Below are 7,747 nucleotides of genomic sequence, written 5' to 3'. Positions count from 1 at the left end.
GAGGGTCTCCCAGCCCCGGTTACAGGGATGCTCTTGGCCTTGCCCCCAAGGCACTTTGCTGGAAAACCCACTGTTCCTCAAAGTGCATTTCGAAAACTAACTGTGCCAATTCAGGCTGCTTGTGATTAGAGGAGACTGAGGCCACAGAAGTTGGTCATTCTACTCACCTGCAGAGGAAGGCTGAGCTCGTGCGTGCCCCCAAATCACTCTGCAGATACTGTTTTGAGGCCAATGCTGATGTCCCATTCAGGTCTTTAGTCTCTGTGCTCTCTTAAGGTGCAAGGAAATGCTCAGGTTGCCTCATTAATAGAGGAATAAGGAATTTTGGAGAAAGAATCTTGTAGCAAATATCTGCTCTGTGTAACAAACCATGCTAGAATTTAGTGACTTAAGACAATAATGCTACTTCTCACGGTTCTGTGGGTTGACTGCACTGTTTTTCTGCTGATCTCACTCTTGGTGACTCATAACATTCAGCTGGAGATGGTGTTGCTGTTTTCTGTGATCCCCCTCTCAAAGACGAGGAGGCATTGGGCCATGGCAGGATTTGGACTTCCTTTTCAAATACCCTATAATGTCCCAACATATCCATCCAGCTACATTAAAAAAAAATGTTTATTGAAGTATAACTGATTTACAATATTGTGTTAGTTTCAGGTGTACAGCCAAATGATTCAGTTATCCATCCAGCTAAATTTGAAGTGCATTCTACAATCAGTCATTCATTCAACAAACGTTTGTTAGAGAGCCAGGAACTGGGCAGAGGCTGGTTGGATGGACACCATTCCTGACCTTTCCGAATTCACATGTGGAAAACAGATAACAGCCAATTACCCCAGTGCCACACTTTGCTGGAGGCACTTTGAAAGCACAGAAAAGGAGCCCCAGGTGCTGCCTGGGGAGGTCAGGGAGCTTTTCAGAAGAGGATAATTCTCTGCTGAGTCTTGAAAAATGTGCATGGTGTTGTCAGGGAGACATTGTGAGAAGGGACATCCATGGGAACAGATGATAAAGTGGAAGGTGCTGGGTACAAAAGCTTGTCTTACTTAGAAGACACCAAGAAGTACTACTCTATTGAAAACAGTTTCTTACTTAAGAATAGGTTGCCACCCAAACGAAAGGGTCACTTTTCATAATAAAGGGAGAAAAAATTGAGTGAACAAAATTCTGAAGCATAGGTTCCATCCAGGAACCAGTGCCGTTGTCTGTATGTGTGTGGGTGGATTGAGAGGTGCCTATGAGGGCACTCACTTAATATCAAACTGTGGCCTAAGTTATTTATAAGGGGCTTAATTCCACCCAGATAACTTAAAATTCTTAGGAAGGCCATCCAGTCTGGTACAATGATTCCATGATGTCTCAGTGCCCCGTTCTCTTGCTCGCTTTACCCTCTGCCATCTTTAGAACTCACCCTCAAGATTCTCTTGTCCTGGGACATGGCCTTCACCCCCACGTTGTTCTCATCATCCTAAATGACTGCTGCACCTCCAACCAATATATCTGCATTCCAGGTTCAAAAAGGAAAAAAAAAAAAAAAAAAAGAAGGGAGTAAAAGACACAAAACACCAATAGGATCCATTTCTTTAAAAGTCTTTCCTTTGAAACCCTACCCACTATGTCCATATTCATGTCATTGTCTAGAATTGGTTGCTTGACCACTCCCGGTAGCAGTGCAGGATTAGAAGTCTCATTTTGTAGCTTGGAAACTAACACCCAGGAAAAAAATTAGACTTCCGCTAAGGCAGAAAGAAACAACGGATGCTGGATAGGCAATCAGCCATTTCTCCACAAGAAGTAATTGGGAAGCCTGGGAGAGAGGCTAAGGAGAGTGAATCCAGAAAGAACGGCAAAAAGACTTTGAGAGCAAACTTTCCTCGGCTTGTCTTTGCTGGGAGACCACGCGGGGAGAGGTATGCATAACCTGTGTTAGTAGAGAGATGTCACATGCAAAGGTTCTAAGTTGCCCTCAAATGCCTTTTGTAACTAGATTCCTTTTCTTAAAGGATAAATAGAATAAGCCATGGTATGTCACTGCAGTTTTCAGGTGAGTTTTACAGATCATCCTTAATTCTCTGAAACTTTTAACAGAGGGGTTGTTTTGATGGGAAGTGGGGACCCACTGTTCACATAGGGCTGACTCGTGGCTGTCCTAACAGAGCTTCCAGGAAAGCCAGAAGTGGAAAAATTCCCCATTTCATGCTTGCGTTTCACCATCATGCTCCAGTTAATTAAAGTGACACAAGACTATTTTCCAAGATCCATAAAATCCATCCTGTCTCTCTGAGTCCATAACACAGCCGCAAGCTAGCAAATCAGGGCCAGTTTATCTGCATTTGATTTGTTGATTTTGGGCATTGCTCCCAAGTCAACAGCTTCTCAAATGTATTTTGGAAGTTTGCTGTGTTTGAATTTGGGTGTCATTTGCAGACTGGGTAAGAAAAATGCAAAATGTAGTGGCGGTGCTAACAAAATAAATAAATGTGATCGAGAAAGGGGAACGTCATTTGGGTTCTGTTCCTGGCAGCTCATACAAGTTCATGATTGTTGTTGACTTAAATAATGTGCAGAGATAAAGTTGACAGGACTGGCTGCCTCATATTTGAACTTTATCCTTTTACATCTTGTCTTTCCAAACCGGGGCAAGTCAAGCAAAAGCGCCGTGCCAGGGGGATTGAGTGGCAGTTACTTTTGAATTGCGGAGGGCCAGAGGGTTTTGTCCCTGAGGGCAAAAGCATTCATGCTGGCGAGTTCCTGGGTAGGCATGGCTGCCTGCCTCACTTCCACTTCTGAAGTGGTCTATCCATGGGACAATGCGGGCAGCTGTCCCATTCACAAGGTGGCCTCCTCATGAGGTTAGAGTTATGATATGGACTCTCCATCATTATCATAACTTGCATCAGAGACACCCAAAGTCTCTGATGAAAGATTTGCCTCCTCTCCCCTTATTCTTTCAAGAATAATAAGCAACTCCTTATCCAAACTCTGGGCTGCCATGTATATTTGGGTTATGAAGACATGGAAAGAACAGCAACAAAGATGGCTTCCTACTCAGTTGAGAAATTCTGCCACTTGAAGCTTCAAACAATGAACTGATGTTTGTGAAACACAAGATGTATAACTGTGAGCCCCTCTCAGGCTGAAACTTAAAATCTGTGTGAGGACCGTGGTCACTACACCCATGTTTCAAAAACATTATATGTTAATAGAAAACTAGAAATATAGTGAGGCCAACAGATCAGGAGATCACTGCTGCTGAAAAGATAGTTTGTTATAGTTCCCAAGAGGTGGGGGGGGACATACCATGCCATGTAGGGCCACAGGCACCAGGGTCAGTCAGGAAACAGAGAGAGAGGGGGAAAGCATGGGCAAGAGCCTTTATTGTGACTTCCATGGGAAGGAAAGGGCAAGGCAGGATAAGCAGGCTTAGGATTGGCTATTTTCAATAATTTCAGTGGGCTCTGGGGCACAGGGATGGTCCCTGGCTGTCTGGTACCTAGTCCTGGGGTGATTAGGGTAGGTGGTTAGTGGACCACAGTGTGAGAGCCTTAGAGAGGAAATGAGTGGGGTGTGTGCTCTGGATTGGTCGATTGTATTAGAGAAGAATTAGCTAATTATGGGAAGAACGGTCCCTCCAGGGTCAGGAAGGCCCCAGATGACAAAGCTTCAGAATACAGAAAATAAAAGGCCTGGTTTGTAAAACCCAGCTCAGGCTGGTGAGCCAAGGGAAGTGTCTTGTGGAGCTGTATTTATTGGAGCAGGCATGGAGGACAGGCATAGTGCCTGCAAGTCTGCAAGAGCAGTAAATGCTCAGGTACTTCTCTTGTAGTACAAGCTCCAGTCTCTGGGAAGCAGCAGACCCTGGGGGCCTCTGCAAAAGCATCTTCCAGTGAGCACTCCAGAGACAGGCTGGGCCTCTAGTGAGGCAGTTAGCCTGGCACCAGGCAGTACCACCCTGTCCTGCAGGGTGGAGGAGCACGTGAATTTCTAATAGAAGGCGTGCTTGCCTCCAACTGCTTACCTTCTCAGGTCTTTTGACTCCTTTTAAAATACAGAATATAATTTGCTTCCTGGAGATGTGGATTAAAGAGCAAACCTTTGAGAACATCCATGTGGAAGAAGTCATACCCTAGTACAATATCTATGGAGTCACATCCTTGATCCTTGCTTATGGCCTGTCAGGCCAGCTGCCTCCCTGTTACACTCCAAGTAACAAGGTCAAAGCTTCTGCCTCAAACTCTCCAAGACTCCTTTGTACAGTAAGTATACATACAGACTCTGGGGGTGGACAAGTGATGGGAGCAGGGCCTTCTGCCTCAGCATTCCCACAGACAATGCATTTTCCCCTTGCAGCAGCCTTGCTCTCTTTATGGGCACAGTGCCTTGTGGCTTTGTGTCTGCTTGGTTCCCAGGTGGCTGGCTTTCACGCTGTTGCCCTGGGCAGGGTCCAGGGTGGGGTGGATGGTGACATGTCACCCTGTTCCCCCTGCAAAGGCAGAGATGGTTTCAGGCAATAACTGACGCAGGGCCTTTTGGAGTCAATGTGGTAAAATTTTACGAGGCAGGAGCACCTAGTCTGTTTATAGTTTTGGCAGGTGGGAACCTCTATGCGATAAGGGTATAAGACTTCTGACAAGTTCTGCAAAACTACTTGTAGTAAACCTTGTGTGTGCCCTGTCCACACCACACATAGGCACTTTCCCAGGGGTTCTGCAGTCTTTGTGGTGACAGTAGCCATGTTTCCGCTCTAAGAACTGGAAGTGCAGGCACTCCTTCCCTGGCTGGGGGCTCCACAGCCACGACCTCTCACTTGACTTCACAGCAGTTCACGTGTTAAATAAGCCAAGAGTGACCATCCTTGGCACACATGAGGTGTAGAGTTTCAGAGAGGCAACAATTTTAGTTTAAATGAGATGAGAGCTAAGAGTTCCTGATACCAAGTCTAGAACTACTTTCCTGGTGATTCTGTCACAGCCATAGGAACAAGGGGCTCTGATCTAAAGTGTTACATCCAGAGGGAGACCTTCAAGATGGCTGAGGAGTAAGACATGGAGATAACCTTCCTCCCCACAAATACATCAGAATTACATCTACATGTGGAACAACTCCTACAGAACACCTACTGAACGCTAGCAGAAGATCTCAGTCTTCCCAAAAGGCAAGAAACTCGCCATGTACCTGAGTAGGGCAAAAGAAAAAACAGAGGCAAAAGAACAGGGACAGGACCTGCACGTCTGGGAGGGAGCTGTGAAGGAGGAAAAGTTTCCACACACAAGAAGCCCCTTCACTGGAGGAGACTGGGGATGGGCGGGGAGGAAGCTTCGGAGCCACGGAGGAGAGCCCAGCAACAGGGGTGCAGAGAGCAAAGCAGACAGATTCCCACACAGAGGATCAGTGCCGACCAGCACTCACCATCCTGAGAAGCTTGTATGCTCACCTGCTGGGGTAGGTGGGGGCTGGGAGAGGTCAGATCCCAGAGAGAGGACTGGGATTGGCTGCGTGAACACAGCCTGAAGGGGGCTAGTGCTCCACAACTAGCCAGGAGGGAGTCTGGGAAAAAGTCTGGACCTGCCCAAGAAGCAAGAGACCATTGTTTCAGGGTGGGTGAGGAGAGGGGATTCAGAGCACCGCCTAAACGAGCTCCAGAGATGGGTACAAGCTATCAGCACGGACACCAGAGATGGGCATGAAATGCTAAGGCTGCTGCTGCAGCCACCAAGAAGCCTGTGTGCAAGCACAGGTCACTATCCACAACTCCCCTCCCGAGGGCCTGTGCAGCCTGGCACTGCCAGGGTCCCTTGATCCAGGGACAACTTCCCTGGGAAAACACATGGCAAGCCTCAGACTGTTACAAGGTCATGCTGGCCTCTGCCTCCGCAGGCTCATCCGGCATTCCATAACCCTCCCCCCACCCACCCCCAGCCTGAGTGAGCCAGAGCCCCCTAATCAGATGCTACTTTAACCCTGTCCTGTCTGAGCGAAGAACAGATACCCTCAGGCAACTTACATGCACAGGCGGGGCCAAATCCAAAGCTGAATCCCAGGAGCTGTGTGAACAAAGAAGAGAAAGGGAAGTTTCTCCCAGCAGCCTCAGGAGCAGCAGATTAAATCTCCACAATCAACTTGATGTACCCTTCATCACTGGAATACCTGAATAGACAAAAAATCATCTCAAAACTGAGATGGTGGACTTTGGGAGCAACTGTAGACTTAGGTTTTGCTATCTGCATCTAATTTGTTTCTGGTTTTATGTTTACCCTAGTTTACTATTTAGAGTTTATTATCATTGGTAGATTTGTTTATTGATTTGGTTGCTCCATTCCTTTCTTTTTTATATATAGATATATATAGTTTTTCCTTTTTCTCTTTTTGTGAGTGTGTATCTGTATGATTCTTTGTGTGAGTTTGTGTGTATAGCTTTGCTTTTATCATTTCTCCTAGGGTTCTGTCTGTCTGTTTTGTTTTTGTTTTTGTATAGTTTTTAGTGCTTGTTATCACTGGTGGATTTGTTTTTTGGTTTGGCTTCTCTCTTCTTTCTTTTTATTACATTTTAATTTTTCTATTTTTAATAATTTTTAAAATTTTTTATTTTAAGTAATTAATTATTTATTTATTTCTCCCTTTTCTTCTGAGCCATATGACTGACAGGGTCTTGGTGCTACAGCTGGGTGTCAGGTCTGTGCCTCTGAGGTGGGAGAGCCGAGTTCAGGACATTGGTCCACCAGAGACCTCCTGGATGCATGTAATATCAAATGATGAAAGCTTTCCCACAGATCTCAATCTCAATGCTAAGACCCAGCTCCACTCAACGACCAGCCAGCTACAGTGCTGGACACTCTAGATCAAACAACTAGAAAGACAGGAACACAACCCTACCCATTAGCAGAGAGGCTGCCTAAAATCATAATAAGGTCACAGACACCCTAAAACAAACCACTGGACGTGGTCCTGCTCACCAGAAAGACAAGATCCAGTCTCATCCACTAGAACACAGGGACCAGTCCCCTCCACAAGAAGCCTACACAACCCACTGAACCAACCTTATCCACTGGGGGTAGACACCAAAAACAATGGGAACTATGAACCTGCAGCCTGCAAAGAGGAGACCCCAAACACAGTAAGTTAAGCAAAGTGAGAAGACAGACAAAACACAGCAAATGAAGGAGCAGGTAAAAAACCACCAAGCCAAACAAATGAAGAGGAAATAGGCAGTATACCTGAAAAAGAATTCAGAGTAATGATCATAAAGATGATCCAAAATCTTCAAAATAGAGGGAGAAAATACAAGAAATGTTTAACAAGGACCTAGAAGAACTAAAGAGCAAACAAACAATAATGAACAACACAATAAATGAAATTTAAAATTCTGTAGAAGGAATCAATTGCAGAATAACTGAGGCAGAAGAACTAATGACCTGGAAGATAAAAGAGTGTAAATAAATACTGCAGAGCAGAAAAAAGAAAAAAGAATGAAAAGAACTGAGGACAGTATCCGAGATATCTGGGACAACATTAAATGCACCAAGATTCGAATTATAGAGGTCCCAGGAGAAGAAGAGAAAAAGAGAGAGTAAGAAAATATTTGAAGAGATTATAGTTGAAAACTTACCTTTCCCATAATATGGGAAAGGAAAGAGTCAATCAAGTCCAGGAAGCACAGAGAGTCCCATACAGGATAAATCCAAGGAGAAACATGCCAAGTCACATATTAATCAAACTATCAAAAATTAAATACAAAGGAAAAATATTA

The sequence above is a fragment of the Kogia breviceps genome, chromosome 8 (assembly GCF_026419965.1).
Source record: "Kogia breviceps isolate mKogBre1 chromosome 8, mKogBre1 haplotype 1, whole genome shotgun sequence".
NCBI lineage: Eukaryota > Metazoa > Chordata > Mammalia > Artiodactyla > Physeteridae > Kogia > Kogia breviceps.
The sequence above is the reverse complement of the archived record's forward strand: the minus strand, read 5'-3'. Positions refer to the sequence as shown.